Raw genomic sequence first — 17,450 nt, forward strand, 5'->3', positions numbered from 1 at the left:
TCCCGGTGACGATGCTGGGATCGGGGTGCTGCTGGCCACATATTTCCCAGTAGCTTAGGAGGTGGGACATCCTCCTGGAAGAGGACGGAAGCTATGACCTCAGGAAGTTAACTGCCTGATGACCATAAAATACAGTCGTGGCTTTCCAGGTCAGCAGAGCCATACTCGCCCCTGGTGGGCAGGGCCATCGACTCTGTGAAAACTTCTGGCCACGAGTTCAAATGGCAGGTGGGAAATTCAAATTTAGTTAATTAAATAAATCTCAGGCAAAAAGCAATATCAGTAATGGTGACCATGACACTGCTGGATTATCGTAAACATTCATTTGCTTCACTAATGTCCTTTAGGGAAGGAAATCTGCCGGCCTTACCCAGTCTGACCTACACGTGACTCCAGGCCCACAGCAATGTGGTTGGCTCTTAACTGCCCTATGAGATGGCCGAGCAAACCACTATGTCTATTCAAGAAGGTAACTCTCATGGGCAATTATCGATGAGCAGCCAAATATTGGCTTGTCAGCTCGGCCCCAATCTTGTAAGTGAATTTTAAAAACTGCAGGTGACAATCAGCATTTACAAACCAAACATAAAAAAGTTGACCACTCCAGAACTCCAGTATAAAAATCAAGGCTGGCACTCCCAGTGCTGCACAGAGTCTGCGCTGTCAGAGGTGCCATCTTTTGGATGAAAAGTTAAACTAAGACCCCATCTGCCTTCTCAGGTGGACGTAAAAGATCCCATGGCACTATTTCGAGGAAAAGGGGAGTTCTCCCTGGTGTCCTGGCCAATATTTATCCCTCAATCAACATCACAAAAGAACAGATTATCTGGTCCATATCACATTGCTGTTTGTGGGAGTTTGCTATTCACATATTGGCAGCTGCATTTCCTACATTACAATAGTGACTATACTTCAAAAGTACCGTAGATTGCAGTGTATAAGTCAACCATTAAAGCCTCCAAAAATCCTTCCAAAAACGGAGGTCAACTTATACGCTGAGTAAAACATGTGAACCACCAGAGCGGGTGATCGGCATTTTGAAATGTGAAAAAAATAACACTGGTAACTCATATTAAATTAATGTAGCATGGTTTATTTGCTGAATTAATTGTACAAAGATACCTTTTACCACAGAGAGTTTTGAAACCGTGGAATTCATTCCCTTTGGCATCCGATGCAAAGAGATCCTGGAACTCGTCGAGTCTCTTTGGCTATGGCATCATTGTAAGGATTCCACACTTTCACTTTCAGAATCATCCCTCCACAACAAACTGAAATGATGGGGGGTGTGGGGGTCAACTTATATGTTGAGTATACACGAACTTGCGAGTTAGGAGCAGGAATAGGCCACTTGGCCCTTCAAGGCTGCTCCGCCATTCAATAAGACCACGGCTGATCTGACTGTTACTTCCCAACAACATCCCCCACCGCCTCCCCACCTGATAACCTTTCAGTTTGTTTATCAATAATCTATCAACCTCTGCCCTGAAAACTTCAAAGACTCGGCTTCTACTGCCTTTTGATGAAGGGAGTTCCAAAGACTCATAGCCCTCAGAGAAAACAATTCTTCTCATCTCTGTCTTCAATGGGCAACCCCTTATTTTCAAACAGTGACCCACTGAGGAAAGCCTGTTTTTTTGCTCCCTGAAAAACAGCTAATTCAATCTTCTGAAAAACCAGTTTAAGCTAGTTACCTAATTAAGTCACTACTGCAGCTTATATACCCCCGTTTTAAGGCTGGAATAAAACTGGAGGAGCAGGCTCGAGGGGCTGAATGACCTACTCCTGCTCCTAGGTTTTCACGGGGGATCCAGTTCGATGACCATGGCACAAAATACCATGTATGAACATTCCAGAATGTTGGTGACTCATCAGACCAACTTCAATGGAGGACTCGCTCAACACATGCACAATCAGGCTTTGAAGATGTCTTTCCCTGGAACATTCAGATAGTGCTGGAGAGGGTAGTAACATTTATGCCACTACATCCCTGAAGTGGACTCCCAAAGCTACGAACTACATTCATAGCTCTACACTGATATTTTTCAAGCTATGTTTATTGCCAATAAACTGTGAACATTTTGACCAAAATAAAATGGCTATCTAAGTTAGAAGCTAACTGTTAAATTAAAGAACAAAAAACTAGACTTTAGATATAAATTAACCCTTAAACTCTCTCACTCACCAGCTGATAGTGAAGACTAGAACAGCAGTCAGGAAGGCCTCTCTTTATGCAAAGCATAATTTTTGGTGCTGATAAAATGGGGAGATTTTACATGCCGGGTCAACTTAAACACCATGATCTATGGTACATTATTACAGTTAAAAGTGCTTTGAGGTATCTGGTGGTCATGAAAAGCACCTTAAATGCAAATCTCCCTTTCTTTCCTACACGTGTCACAACCTAAAAATCTCAGGCCTTTAGCTTTTTTAAGTTTAATCCTTCAGTTTCAATTTTGCCAAATCATGTTTCAGAACAGATGCCCAAAATTGTCTTGATTGTTCTCCCATTTGGTCAAAAGTAATAGCCCCATTTATGTGTCTGTCCTGGACCACAGTGATAGATGAAGAACCTGCTCCAAGGAAATTCCCTGTGCCGATCTCTTCAGTTTTCATTTATTTCCTACCTCAGCTTCCTTTCCAGAATTAGAAATCCGTGCAACTCCTTTTTGGATGTAACACACTCCACTATTCCAGACAGCAGCTAACTGTACAGGCGAGGAAATATTTTCTTTAAAAATCATGTAATTCCAACTCAATTCCATATCTCGAATTTAAATCGAGCTCCTGCCTGCAGAATAGCTCAGACCTCGATAAATATTGTTCACCTTAATATTCAGGCTGCTCTTCACAAATGTACAAGCAAAACAGGAGCTGCTGGAGATTATTTATGAGCTCAATATGAATGACCTGTTCTGAAAATCTTGTAAAACTATTGCAACTACTTTTCTCGAACTGCATCATTTACATTTGATCACACATTCCTGAGCTTTGGAGGGCTCAAAGTCACAGCAGATGGGTTTAAAGAGCAAATCTTTCCCACTGGAAAGAAAAATACAATTTCCTTCTATTTTCAGCAATGGAGTAATTCTAAATATACTCTTGCTATTTTATTACTCATGTTGATATAGCAGGCTGACAGATCTTCCAGATCACAGCCCAATGATTACAGAACCTTGCAGTGCAGATGGAGGCCATTTGGCCCATCAAGCCTGCGATACAGAAAACATCTCACACAAGTTATGAGCCAGTGAGAACTTGACTTTCAGAAACAGGATCTAAATTCATCCTCTTCTCCCTTCCAGAACTTACTCTTCTACAAAATCTTAAAAGTGGAAATTCCTCAGTGTCCACTTTCTCCTACATGATTCAGGCTTTTTAAGGCCAAACCATCCTTTCCTGATTTACCTACATCGCTCTGTTCAGTGTTACTGATATCATGTATTACAGCCCTGGTGGTTCACCTGGGTTTTTCAATCAAAACAACAATTAATTAAAATAAAATAACACACGCCTCAATCCTAATAAGTTCATCTGGCTGACGGCAGCGTGTAACCCACGAGGAAAATCGAAGGGATGCAGAAAAGAATTGGGAGGAATTTTCGCGCACAAACACAAAAAGGTGGGTAGGGTTCAAGTCAATTGTTAAAATTTTATAAACCTGGGGTAGGAAGGATTAGGGGCAGACTGCCAACCCATTGACAGGAGGTGAGTTGCTAATTGAAATAGTTTATTGATTTTATGGAGGTTGCCAGCTTCTGATTTAACCTGTTTTGCAATTTTCATGGTGGGCAGCCAGATTTCCCAGGCCTCCAGAAACCCAGTAGCTGACCTGAGGAGAGACAGATTCAGGGAGAAGGTAGGGTGCCTTAACAGCACTGCTTGTGGGCCAGGAGCAGCAGAGGCGTTTCCTCTTGGATCCCCTCCAAATTCCCTCCCCCACCCTACAAAGGCCAACGGGGTCAGGAATCGGCCTGCACCCCCTACCAGCCCGCACTCCCCTTCTCTGCAGGATTGTGGATCAGACCCACCTGGTCCTCCTGCCTGCTCCAAAGTGCTCCTTGCCCAACCAGAGCAAAGCCCATTAATCAGGTTTGCTTCTGGTCAGGAAACCTGGAATGGTAGCATAGTGGTCATGTTACTAGACTAGTAATCCAGAGGCCTGGAATAATGCTCTGGAAACATGAGTTCAAATCCCATCATGGCAACTAGGGGGGAGGAGGGGATGAACATTTAATTAAATAATTCTGAGACTAGCTTTTTAATCACACAGAATCACACTGCAGAAGAGGCCCTTCGGCCCATCGAGTCTGCACCGACACGTGAGAAACATGTTTCTCACGTGTCGGTGCAGACTCGATGGGCCGAAGGGCCTCTTCTGCAGTGTGATTCTGTGTGATTAAAAAGCTAGTCTCAGTAATGGTAATCATACAACTATTGGCGTGTCATAAAAACACATCTAGTTCATTAACAACCTTTGGGGAAGGAAATCTGCCTATCCTACTGAGTTTAAACTACCTGTGGCTCCAGGTCATCAGCAATGTGGTTGATTCTTATATGAAAGGGCGTAGCAAGCCCCTACATCAAACCACGATAGAAAAGTGGAAGAAGAATCACTGTGGGCAAACCTACACCACAGGGACCGCAGCTCACCACCACCTTCTCAGGTCAGTAGACAATTAGGGATGGCCAATAAATGCTGGCCTTGCCAATGACATCCACATTCCACGTGTGAATGAAAAAAAATCTTGCCAGGGCCAAAAGAGTTAAAATGCCATCGCATCCCTATGTAACCTGCTCTTGTTAATAGTCTCTCATTTTCTCTGAAGACCTTTCTTCTCTAGTTACAAAATGTTAAACATACCGGAAAATGCTGTTTGATAGGGCGGCTTTTAAGCAATCAGGTAATGAAGAGTCTATTCATTGTCTGATTGCTGTGGGAATGTGGTGTACAATTGGATATGGGGGACCAATATCAAGAATTGGTGTGGGGCAGTTGGGGACAGAAGATCATGTGGTAAAACCTTTATGATTATATCCAACCAGATTTGGTAACCCTAATCATAAACCTATTGTCATGCCCAGTACAGGTATGTCATATTATGAACTTTCAATCAATACTTTTAAAAATTAGACACAGTTGTTGAGATGGCTACTGCAAATCATGTGACTTTTGACATTTGGACTACAGGCAGTGTCAAGTCTCCAGCGAATACCTAATTAAATATGGACATAGGTAAGGTACCTCACAGCCATTTGTGGTATTCACACATCTCTATGTTTAATAATGGGCCAACACATAAAGACTATAGAGTTTCCAGACAGCCTATTTCCATGTTTCCTACTGGACAAGAGATCAAAACTCAATGGTCGCTATCAACTTCCCACTGTATCACAATGACCTCCCCCATCCAAACTAATTTGGGTGGACTTCAGAAGTGTTCACCCAGCAGGCATGTGATTGAAACTAGTTCAGAGACTGCACTCTTATTACCCCAGGACCCAGCAGAACAATCAATTATCAGCCAATCTGAGAACTAGACTCTGAAACTAGTTGCAAGTCATCAAGCAGCCACAATACTTAAACTGTTCTAGTTTAAAAGTTCACATGGCAATCACCCTCCTAGATGTCGAACTACAAGAAACCTTGCAACCTGCTGTGAATCCTTCGCTTTACAAGACCCTCACTTCAACTTTAAATCATCAAATCCGATCAAGAAGCCATAGGCCTGCCATGTGGGAGACAAGAAATCATGAATCAGAAACTGAATTAGCTGTAATCTATAAATGTGCACGTGTATGTATGTGAGTGAGTGAGTGAGTGAGAGAGAGAGAGAGAGAGAAAGACCAAGTGTGTGATGTTGCATTATTACGGGGTAAGTGTGTGAGAACAGATCAACATTATTTATTTTAAACTCACGAAAGCTTGCTGCTGAATTATTTAATTGGAATACACACTCCAAGGGTAAGAAAAGACACACTTCTTTCCATACAAAACACACTGATTACAGGCAGAAAGAGAACAAATACATTCTACCCGTGATACCATATTAAAAAAAATTGGTATTTGGTGTTGGAAGATCAATTTTATTGAAATTGAAGTATCTTGACTAAACAATTCAGACATCATTCATGCAGTGAAGCCAGACGGACTCATTAAGTATTACCATCCCTTTGGGTTGTCTTACTGTTTGCTACCAACAAACCTGCCTAAGCTCAGCATTTAATCAGAGACAAGTTTCCTTTCACATGGCTTCTTCACCAGCTCTCCTGGGCCACGGTGATTCACCATTAGGACAATTAGAGTTCCTCTTGTCCCGAATTTTATGCTTGTAAGCTCAACTAGAAATGTTCATTGTTCAGTAAAAAGGTATCAGACTCTTAGCCAGTGCAGACAGGTCATGCATTTACATGATTAGTACCCCATGGAATTGCATTAACTTAACTGTCTGCTTGAATATCTGAGGGTAGTGACAGCGTACACAACTACTTGCTGTTGATTTTACATCATTTATTCATAGTTCTTCAGAGGCAAAAAACATTATAACAACTGAATGCAGTCTCCTGTTAAATCTCATGGTGTTTATCCAGAGGAAGAAAGGACAATGTTCAATTCTCCAACTGTGCAGTGTTAGCTGATGGCAGCCGGAATGACAGATCACAAGATCACCTTGTGGGTTCAGGTGAAGGATGGCCCATCAGTGCTTTTGATCTCATTCCTCCAAAAACAGTTGTGAGCTATACAGTGGATTCAGCGCTCAGCTAATGTTCCTCCTACTAGGAACTATGATCACTAGGCAGCAACTATTGCTTGAAACCTGGGTGGACAGAGGTAGGGCAAGGGCAGGATTTCAGTTGGCTGCATTGCACTGCACAGTTGAATCATCTGCCAACACTCAGGGCTGAATATTTGCTTTGGAGATGGGAAACTGGAGCCAGGGCTGTTTCTGGGTCCTGAACCTGTCCTTGGGGGAAATCGTCACTCATTAGTGCTTTGACCAGTGCACATTGGGCATGGAGACAGGTTCCCTGCCCAATTAAGAATAGCAGGTGGACTTATAAAGTAGGAGGGCAAATCAGAGGCCCTCAGGCTTGAGAGGAGCAGCAGAGTACAGTAAAGGGTCAGTAAGTGAGCGGGTACTTCAACATGAAGGTGTCCTCTCAGCCTTTTTAAAACTTTAAATGCAAAAATAGAAAAAGCAGTCAGCCTATTGCTGTTGGGGGGCAGTCTCTCTACAGGGCAGTCTTTGGCTGCACCCACATTCAGACAGGCAGAGGGGGCCCGGAGGCATGGCTGGAGCACTGGCACCCCAGGGAGTTGAACTGACACCCCATTGCTTTGGGAAACTGACCACTATTATTAACAAGGCTCCTAATGAAACTAATTGGCTGCCCGCATCATAGAGGGGGCGAAGGCATGGTGTCGGGAAACTGGCACGACAACCGGTGTCAATATTTTCCAGCTTTGCCTGTCTCCCTTCCCGACCTCGGTGGGGCTCAAATACCCTGTCCTCACCGTCTACATCTATACATGAGAAATGGCTACTGGGCAGGAAAGCTTGATCTGTCGAACTGAACCTCATACCAAGTGAGATGACTTGAGCAAGATGCTAATTATCATTGCCACTGACAGAAATGAAATGGGGCATCTAGTCAAATATCACCCAAAGTTAAAATTATCCCATTTGTTTTCTTTCTTGATGAAGATGGGTATTCGTTCTGGTTGTGAAGTTGAGTAAAAACCTGTCTAGCACACAGGGATCACAATCTCAACTATTTTATGTGCTGTGTCCAACATGCAATTGGAATTGGGGAGACAGTGGTGTACTGGTAATGTCACTGGGCTAGTAATCCAGAGGCCCATGCAAATGCTCTGGGGACTTCCGTTCAAATCCCACCATGTTGGTGGAATTTAAATTCAATTAATAAACATGGAATATAAAGCTAGTCTCAATAATGGCAACCAAACAATCCTTGATTGTTGTAAAAACTGATCCCCTAATGCCCTTTAGGGAAGGAAATCTGCCGTCCTTAAATGGCCTACATGTAAGTCCAGACCCACAGCAATGTAGTTGACTCTTAGCTGCCCTCTGAAATTGCCCTTGAACTGAGTGGCTTGCTAGGCCATCAGCGATGGGCAACAAATACTGACCTTGCCAGCGACGCCCACATCCCATGAAGGAATAAAGAAAAAAAATGATCAGAAATCATTTTTGAGAGAAACTTCAGATGGGTTTGGAAGAAACAATTTTATTTCCTTGTTCAGGATGTTTGCTGCTAAAACTTGCTCAACTAGGAGGGGAGAAAGTACTGAGCATTGTAAACATTTTCAGCAAGAGGTGAGCCAATGAGCTCAGGCTCAGAGTCAATCAGTCAAAGCAGCCGCTTGATTGGCACCCCATTTACTTGCTTAAACATTCACTCCCTCCACCACCAATGCACAGTGGCAGTAGTGTGCACCATCTACAAGATGCACTGCAGCAACTCACCAAGGCTCCTTCAACAGCCCCTTTCAAGCCCGCAACCTCTACCATCTAGAAGGACAAGGGCAGCAGATAATGGGAACACCACCACCTGCAAGTTCCCCTCCAAGCCACTCACCATCCTGACTTAGAACTGTATTGTCATTCCTTCATTGTTACTGGGTCAAAATCCTGGCACTCCCAACCTGACGGCATTGTGGGTGTATCTACAACACATGGCCTGCAATGGTTCAAGAAGGCAGCTCACCACCATCTTCTCAAGGGCATTTAGGGATGGGCAATAAATGCTGGACCAGCCAATGACGCTCACGCCCCACAAATGATTAATAAAAAAGACAATAATCCTGAAATCTTCCTGGATAGGGGTCCAAAACCCCAGTCAAAAACAGTGAAAACTGTTCATTTTGTCAAGCAAATGGCATCGTCTGTTAACTGGAAGTCAAAGTGATGTGGAGATTTCAGGAAACTCCAAAAAGCAAAAGTGAAAAAATTGATTTTGTCAATCTGGGTTTGTCTCCTGTAAAACGAATTAGTTGAACTATATCAAATCTCATGCCAGAAATACAGATCTACCATCATCTCGACGAGAGGCTATTTTAAAAATTGATGGCAAATCCTAACATGACAGGCTTTATTTGAAGTCAGTGCTTGTGATACGTGCCAAACACATCTGTATGGTATGCAGCACAGTGGTCTTGTGGACAAGGCAAAGTGTGATTATGTGAAGCTGACACCCAGTGTTACCGTGACATGTTAAGTGGCTGCTGGTTGCAGCACAAGTCGCTCCTGCCAGGAGTACATTTCCCCAGCTCTCTCCATGCGGAGTGACACTAAATCTTTCCAAGATTTGGTGGCTGTGTAGACACTGTATCTTGAATCATTGATGGGACTTCCAGAGCACACACGTTGTACTTGTCATGAACGCTTAGAAAAACAAAGCAATGCAAAAACCTCTAACGCTGGATATCAAGCACAAGTCAGGGCAAATTAGTTTCCTGGAAAGATGTTAAAAAACACTCATCTGCATCACTGCTGTCTCTTGCTGATGCTGACTCATAGCACATGAGAGCTCAGAAACTGAATGAAATGATATCAATTGGCTCAATTTCAGGACTTTAATCACTAGACACACTATGGCACAGTTTGGCTTACCTGGGATTTCATGACTTCCAATCCCTCTAGACCCTTCAAACCACTATTTTGGATATTCTGCAGGAACTTCCTTCTTGGTGATCGCTGCACATGGATGCGCAATACATATAAAATTACATCGAATTTGCAGAGTTGAAACAGGTCAGTCAGTCCAAATGCTCTGTGCTGACCTTTATGCTCCAGACCAGCCTCTTCCCATCCTATTTCATTTAACCCTACCTACCTACCCTTCTATATTCCTCTCTCTTTCATGTCCCTACCTGCTGCAGCTTAAAGGATCTATGTCATTCGCCTCAACAACTGTTGTAGCCGTTCCTGTAATGTGGTAGCAAGTTCCACATTAAGAGCGTTACATATTTTGATATGGTGGTGGTCTGGTTGAGGTAGAAGCAAAATTTGCCAGTCCAGTTAGGTGGGGACTCCAGTGATGGGCAGGCATTGATGGTCTCATGGCAGAGAATGGATGGAATCGTCCCAGGTTTGCATTAAGTGCGGTAGCAGGTGTGAAAAAAGACATTTTACCCGCTGGCTGCAATGGCAGGTTTTCCCCTTCCTGCCTCATAAATTATGCAGTCACAGGAAACAGGCTGGATCGCTGGCAAACGGCCTCCAATTTGCCCGCCATGCTGTTACCTTGCCGCAGTCTCACACTGGGAACCATATTTAACCTGCAGCCCAAGACTGCTCCGGTGAATACATGGCCCCAAAAGCCAAGAAGAGTGCATGGGCCCTCATTCTGACCGCAGGAGGCCTATCAATTTCACCACTCCGGCTTGGGAGGCGGTGGCAGAGGTGGTCAGTGCCAACGCTGCACATAAGAGGTCAGCCATCCAGTGCAGTAAACGGATGAATGATCTAATGTGTGCCACCAGGGTAAGTCAACCATCCCATCAAACTCAACTCAGCAGTCTATTGCACAGTCACTGGGATCTCACTCACTCTCTCACACACACCCTCACATCGCCATCTGGCCTCATCTCCTCTGGAGACTACCTCCTCATCCTGTCCATGGCTCCAAGCAGCACACATGCATGCCTGGCATCCTTCTCATTTGGTCTCACGTGTGCCTTGTTCACACTCTCTCCATCTGTCTTTATGCAGGACAAAATCATGCACAAACACCGGGAGAGGTCCCAGACCGGGGTGCTGGTCATCAAGGACCTCGCTCCATTCGAGAGTTGCGTGTTGGAGCTGGCTGGAGAGGTTTTGGACTGTTCCTGCGACAATGGTGGGGTTGACGGCCACATGGGGATCCTGCACCGCATTATTCCCCCTCTCAACGCTACTCTGAATCCACTGTTCTGTGTTCAATGTGGCTGCCAAGCACTAATAATCTCCACTTTCTGTCCTAGACACATCTGACATGTCACCCTCAGGCAACTTTGGCCCCAACCCCAGTACCGAGAGCACCCGGGATGAGGACCCTGAGGACAGCACTGTTGGAGACCCATCACCGTGCTCACCCACACCCTCCACTCATGCAGCAAACACCTCGGTGCGGCCTAACTGTAGAGTAGCCTCAGGATCACAATCTAGTGAGCGCAGCACACAATCTGTTCCCCAGCAGGCAGAGGCTGGGACATTTGTGATCACCGGCACTTGGGAGGACTGCTGGAGGCAAGGAATCTGCTGAGTCCAAGCCAGATGATGAGCCTCTGGACACGATCCTCAATCAGTTGTTGGAGCTGCAAAGACAATCACAGGAACATCAGGGAGGGATGTCTAGTGCACTCCTCAGATTGCAAGGGACGATGGATGAGTCCGTCCGCCTTCAGTCCAAGGTGATCACGTTGGGATGCCAACGCACTGAGCTCAACACTGGCAGGATGGCAGCTGCCATGGACAGGACCTCGGTTGCTCGATCTCACTCCAGCTTCCCCTTCTCCTCGAGGAGTCAGCCAGGGGCCCTTGAGCACCCATAGGGAGGAGGACCAGCAGCTCAACACCCCAGGGCCATCCACCCAGGTGACTCCAGGAATGTCCGGCCGATCCAAATCCCCTCTTCCTGTGACCCCCGCAGCTCCAGTTCCATAGACCAAGGAGGGTGCAGCTGGCCCACAGCAGGACACCCAAAGCAGGCCGGGGCCCTACAGATCTCAGCCCCCCAGAGAGCGCACGCCAAAGTATTCACAGACAGGGCGTAGCAGTTAGCAGGCTGCATCCACCTCCACTGCGGAGGTCAGGGGAGCACCAAGACGTAGCGGCAGGGTTAGGAAGGTTAAGAAGCTGTAGTTGCACAGCCTGGACACGGGTGTTAATCATTTGTACATAATGTTCACTGTTGTAAATAAACTCCCAAGAATGTCTCCTTGCCTATGGCTCCTTGTTCTGATGAGCAGTGTTCGTGTCACTCAGATGTGAAACCTTGGTCCCTACACAAGATAAAGGCAGGTGTCTCAGTCCAGAGCCTCTTCCCTGTGCAGTGAGTAACCTTCAGACCAAAGTGATGGTCTGGCCTCACACTCACTGGACACATTACTGATGCCTGCACCTCGATGGTGCTGGTCATTCCTGCCAGAATGTCACTGTCAGGCGTCACAGAGTTCCGTCATTCTGTCTGTGTGGCTCTCAGCACCTTTGAGGTGGGGCTGGCCCCCCATCTCCTCAGCATCTATGACCGGTGATGCTGAGCTCCTGAAGGGGACAGGAGCTGAAGGCTGACAAAAGGATCAGGTGCATCTCCATGGTTTGACCCTGATCATAGAGCGCAAGCAAACTGCCCTCAGCCAGACAGGAGTCAGACATTTCATAGATTTTCACATTGCCCCTGTGAATGTCCTCACTGCATGTCGTCATCATCCTCCACGGATCTTGTTGCTATGAGAGCCTCCCGAGTGCGCCTGCCTTGCCTGGCCAGTGCGATGGTCGGCGTCCTCGCCTTCGTGGACCTCATCACCATCATCCCCTTCTACATCCTCCTCACTGGAGCAGACGTGCAGCTCTTCCATCTCCCCCTCAGCCAAGTCCTCCCCCCATTGCAGCGCCGGGTTGTGTGCACTCACCCTACCCGAGTCCCCCTCGAAGTTCAGCTCACCAGATCCATGCCTTTTAAAGGTGGTCATGAAGTAGGCCATTCTGAAGTCACGCAAACATGGGAGGTCAGTTTGAGGTGGGCGGGTGAATCCAGCGAGCAGCCACAACGAGGAGATGAAAATGTATTAAAATTAAGTTCCCAACACAGGACGGAGAGGAACGTGGCCCCCGCCATTAACAACCGGAGCGGACTATCGCAAACTGGTTTCACGACGGCGTAAAACTGATTTTTGGCGTTCTCACCGTATTGTCTGCTCGCACCCGCCATGACGCCTGCCCCCGCCAACGGGACCCGGCGATTCCACCCAGCGCGTCGGAAAATTAATTTGCGGCGACATTCTTATTTTTCAGAAAAATCTGAAAGGTGCTACAGTGAATGACATCATCAAAAAGGGGCTACAGTGAATGACATCATCAAAAAGGGGCTACAGTGAATGACATCATCAAAAAGGGGCTACAGTGAATGACATCAGCAATGGTGGAAAGAATATGAAAGCTAATGAGGTAACTCAAGAAACTGCAGTTAGGCCAAACCAAGCTTGGTTTTTAAGAACAAAAACAAAAATACCTGGAAAAACTCAGCAGGTCTGACAGTATCTGCGGAGAGGAATACAGTTAGCATTTTGAGTCCGTATGACTCGAAACGTTAGCTGTGTTCCTCTCCGCAGATACTGTCAGACCTGCTGAGTTTTTCCAGGTATTTTTGTTATTGTTTTGGATTTCCAGCATCCGCAGTTTTTTGCTTTTATCTTTGGTTTTTAAGAAACCTGCAGCTTGCGAGAGGTGAGGAGTTCCACAGTTTTGAGGTCCAATGAAAGAAGAGTTGGATTGGGGTCAGGGGGCAGCTTCAGCCTCACTAGGTCTGGAGGTAGTGGATTGAAAAGGAGCTTGAATATTGCTCTCTTAATGCAAGGTCTGAGTTTTTAAACTAACAATGAACTCTAATAAGGGGCAGGAATTTTGTCCGGATATTGGGGGGTGAGAATGGAGGTGGGCGGGTGCATAATTTGCACCACAAGCACCATTCTACCCCGTATCATTTCTCTGGAGGCCGGATTATGGGCGGGAGGGCTGCCCACCCCCAATGAGCAGGTAGCTAGTTGTGACAATTAAAAGGCCAATGAAGACCATTGAACAGAGTCAGCCCTGGGGGTGGGGGGACCCTGCAGCATTGGCCACAGCCCACCCCTGTGGAGATGTTTGTTGTATGTTGTCGCAATTGCGTAAGGAAGAGGTTCAGAGGCATAGGCTGGGATATTCCAGTCCCGCACGCGGCAGGACCCGTCGTGGGAGAGACAGACAATTTGTTGAACCGGCAAAGTCCACTGACTTTGGGCAGGAATTGCCGGTCCTATCCCAGCCACAGAGTCTGAACAATGACTAGTTATTGTATAACGTAACTATGGACAGATATACAAGACAGTTAGGCTTCTTCAGTCCAAGCCATGAGCTATCTCCATTCAGCCTACTACCAGATTACTACTAGTCATGTGGGAGACATTGTTTCCCCATTCCCACATTAACCCTTTCAGTCCTGAACACCCTAGTACTACAAGGTTTCCCCCTCCGCAATGGGGAAATCGACAGTTGTGGCCATCTTTTTCCCCCAAAAGTCTTAAATATTGCTAAGAGGATGCCTCAAGTGCCCTCTTTCTCTCTCTCTCTCTGTCTGACATGAACAGCAGGCTGCAGCTCTTTTCGTGCTGGAAGGCCTCCTACTGATGCTCCAGCTTCGAAACCCTGCCCAACGTCTGGAATTTTTACACTTTTTAGAGAATTCGTTGGAGGACATAGACAAATAATTACAGATGGCGATCCATGGATAACTTAGCATTTCAAGGAACCTTCAATGTCTTTCCTCTGTTACTTTTTGCCGGCACCAATCTTTGCTTCAGCTGTGTATCAACTTTTCTTCATTCTGTTCTTGCGTTCCTTAAAGGGACAGCTAGCATTCCCCTTGACCACCAATTCAGGCACAATTAATGTCAGGCTGCTACTCCTGACATAGTGCAAGGGTCAGGCCCTGCATTTGACCCTGACATCGGGATCTCAACCCAAAACACTGCCCAATTGAGAGTTGAAAAGGTTGTTAAAGGTTTACTTGAATTTAAATAGAACAGGAACAATTTATAGCAATTAGATTGATCACAGTAACTAGTGTACCAATCTTATGGAGACATTGTTACAAATGGTGATTCTGTTGTGATCATATACTATTGCACATACAGTCGGGGATTATACAGAATCAATGAAGCAGCTGTTCCTATGTTCTTGTCAGGATTGTTTCCTCTCTATCCCTCACTTGCCCGCTCTCCTTCATTTTAATTATTCCTAACCTACCTCTTCCCTTCTATTCTCACACAGTGCCGAGAGGGAGTTTTCCCACCTCTCCCTGCTCCCCTATGTGTACTATTATTGAGAAAGTTCAGTGGGAGACCAAATTTCACAGTGCAGAACATCACTGGAAAGATTGGGAAAGAAGGTGGCCCACCTTCATGTGTTAAAATTCAATGATTTTATAGGATATCCACTCACATCACCTGCACAGAGCATTCATTCTACGTTTAAACACTTCCCCAGTGAGTTGAGTGCCGGAACCACAGAGATCAGGAAAGACCTGGGAGATATTTTAACCTAGTCTCATCTAGAACCCTGGTTAGACCTTGGGAGTGCTCTAAACAGTTTTTTTTTATCTCCATAAAAAGATAGAGAGGCACTGGAGAAGGTCCAACAAAAGATTTGCAAAGATGATACCAGGACTGAGGGGTTAAACTATCAGGAAAGACTGAACAGGTTGGGATGCTTTACTCTAGAAAAGAGGTGGAGGGGTGACTTCATAGATGTCTTAAAAATTATAAAGAGGTTTGATAAGGTAGACAGAGAAAATGTTCCTAGTTGTGGTGAAATCTTAAACTAGAAATTGTAAATATACCAGTTAGTAATAAATATAACAACAAATTTAGGAAAAATTGCCAAGAGATTGGTTGGAATGTGAAACCTGCTTTCATGGCATAATTGAGGAAAATAGCACAAGTACCTTTAAAGGGAAGCTAAGTTGTGCATGAGAGAGAAAGGAATAAAAACATACAAATTAGAAGCAGTCAGCCTTCAGCCCCTCGAGCCTGCTCCGCCATTCAATAAGATCATGGCTGAACTGATTGTGTCTTCAATTCCACTTTCCTTCCTTATCCCCTATGCTCTTTGACTCCCTTGTCAGTCAAGAATCTACCTAGCTCAGCTTTAAAAATGTTCTATGACCCGGCCTCCACCACTCTCTGGGGAAGAGAGTTCCACATGACCCTCCGAGTGACCACCCTCAGAGAAATATTCTCCTCACCTTCGTCTTAAATGGGAGTACGCTTATTTTTAAATTGTGTCCCCTAGTTCTAGTCTCTCCTGCAGGGGGCAACATCCTTTCAGCATCCACCTTGTCAAATCCCCTCAGGATCTTATATGTTTCAATCAGATCGCCTCTCATTCTTCTAAACTCCAATAGATACAAGCCCAACCTGTCCAACTTTTCCTCATAGGATAACCCCTGCATTCCAGGTATCAGTTGAGTGAACATTCTCTGAACTGCTTCTAATACAATATGTCCTTTCTTAAATAAGGAGACCAAAATTGTACCCAGGGTTTTAGACGTGCTCTCACCAATATCCTATACAACTGTTGCAAAACATCCCTATTTCTATAGAATGGAAGAGTATGCTGGTGGGTTAGATGATGTAGGGTGGGAAGGGGTTAATGTGAAGATAAATGCTGAGTGGCCTGTTGTGCTGTAGAATTCTACCTGACCCACCAGGCAAAAAACTGGCTGCTTGGAGTTATACGCCCATTTTACAGACTGCCCAATTTAACTCTATTGACCCCAGAGAGCAAAACTGAATGGGATGTAAAACGACAAGCCTACCCAAATCTGCTCATGTCTATCCTGTTAGATTAGAATTACCTCCCTGGTAATTCAGCCCCTGGTCTGCATTGCATTACCCGATCTCAGGTGGAGGTAGCAGTAGGGATGCCTCACCACGCCTGGACTGAACAAATAGAGGTGGGTGGGCTGCGGTGGTGTGGTGAAGATCAGCCTGGCTTTCTGCTCCTGATCAATATTGAGCAATCCCTGCTGAAATAGTGCAAGTGTGTGGACATTGGGTGAAAATGAGACCAAGCTGGCTATGGTTCCCTCTGCTGGTCAAGCATGCCTAGACTTGCACATGAGAAATGGCCAATAGGGCCAGGGATCAGAGAGGATCTGACACTTCTGGAGCTGTACCCTAGAAAGAGACTGCAACTCTAGCCGAGGAGTGGATAATCCGGAGGAAAGATAAACGAACATTTAGCACACATCAAGGCGATAAGTGATTGACATCACTTTCAAATTAGGAACTTAAGGTTATGCAGATTAAGACATTAAAAATAAATTAACATGTCAGTAGGTTAACTCTTCTACAAATTGCCTTTAAAGTCATTAGAAGATTAATAAAAAGGCAGCTTGTTGCAATTCATCAGCAGAATGGACTGAGAACTGGAGTTGGAAGAAGGCAATTATTATAACCCCTATAGAGCAAGCAGATTGCAAACTCTCCACATTGGAGAAAAATATCGCAGCACAAATACATCAATGAAATTTACTGCTCTAAAATTGCACGTTATGCTCATGTGCGTAATCAAACAGATGAACAGAATACACAAAGGGGTATTTAGATAATTATAAATATAATTTAAGTTTGTTGAAACTTAATGGAAATGATTACTACTTTGCGATCAGCCATCCTTATTGGCTGC

General features: G+C 45.2%; 1 protein-coding gene across 2 annotated transcripts in view; it reads right to left on the reverse strand.

Annotated features, from left to right (window-relative positions):
• The window catches only part of LOC144668216 (NT-3 growth factor receptor-like), a 658,117-nt gene that overhangs the window by 547,718 nt on the left and 92,949 nt on the right, over positions 1 to 17,450 (reverse strand). Inside the window, exon 1 of one of the 2 annotated variants that reach the window (XM_078529981.1) lies at positions 16,656 to 16,780. The exons of the other annotated variant lie outside the window; for it this stretch is intronic. The gene's annotated coding sequence lies outside the window, so the exon portion shown is untranslated. Of the gene's footprint in view, positions 1 to 16,655; positions 16,781 to 17,450 lie in introns of those variants that run through there. 2 annotated transcript variants of the gene reach the window in all.

Source organism: Cetorhinus maximus, chromosome 26 (assembly GCF_964194155.1).
Source record: "Cetorhinus maximus chromosome 26, sCetMax3.hap1.1, whole genome shotgun sequence".
NCBI lineage: Eukaryota > Metazoa > Chordata > Chondrichthyes > Lamniformes > Cetorhinidae > Cetorhinus > Cetorhinus maximus.